Here is a 375-nt window from a genome sequence, read left to right on the forward strand (position 1 = left end):
AATACACTGCCACGCGTCGAATATGGACTCAGGCGGGAAGATTTGAAATTCGAAGACGGTTTCGTAATCGTTCAACAACAGATGGCTTCGCTGGAAGTTCTGATGAGAAACGTGGCAGCAGATTAGTATAGGACCGTTAAGGTCGAAACTAGTATAAATAGGAGTCTTAGTGTTAGGATTCTGTGTGTTCATTTTGTACAAATCACTCACATATTTACTCAAGTATCAAGCGTTAAGAGAAAGAGTTCGCTGAGAAAATGTACGTATGACACCACCATTTTAATACATGTGTATTATCCTTTGCTTTTAAATATCTTTCAGAATTACTGCATTTCGTTTACTTCTTGCCATTTACGTTTCTGCATCTTTACTTTG

The sequence above is a fragment of the Vicia villosa genome, linkage group LG6 (assembly GCF_029867415.1).
Source record: "Vicia villosa cultivar HV-30 ecotype Madison, WI linkage group LG6, Vvil1.0, whole genome shotgun sequence".
NCBI lineage: Eukaryota > Viridiplantae > Streptophyta > Magnoliopsida > Fabales > Fabaceae > Vicia > Vicia villosa.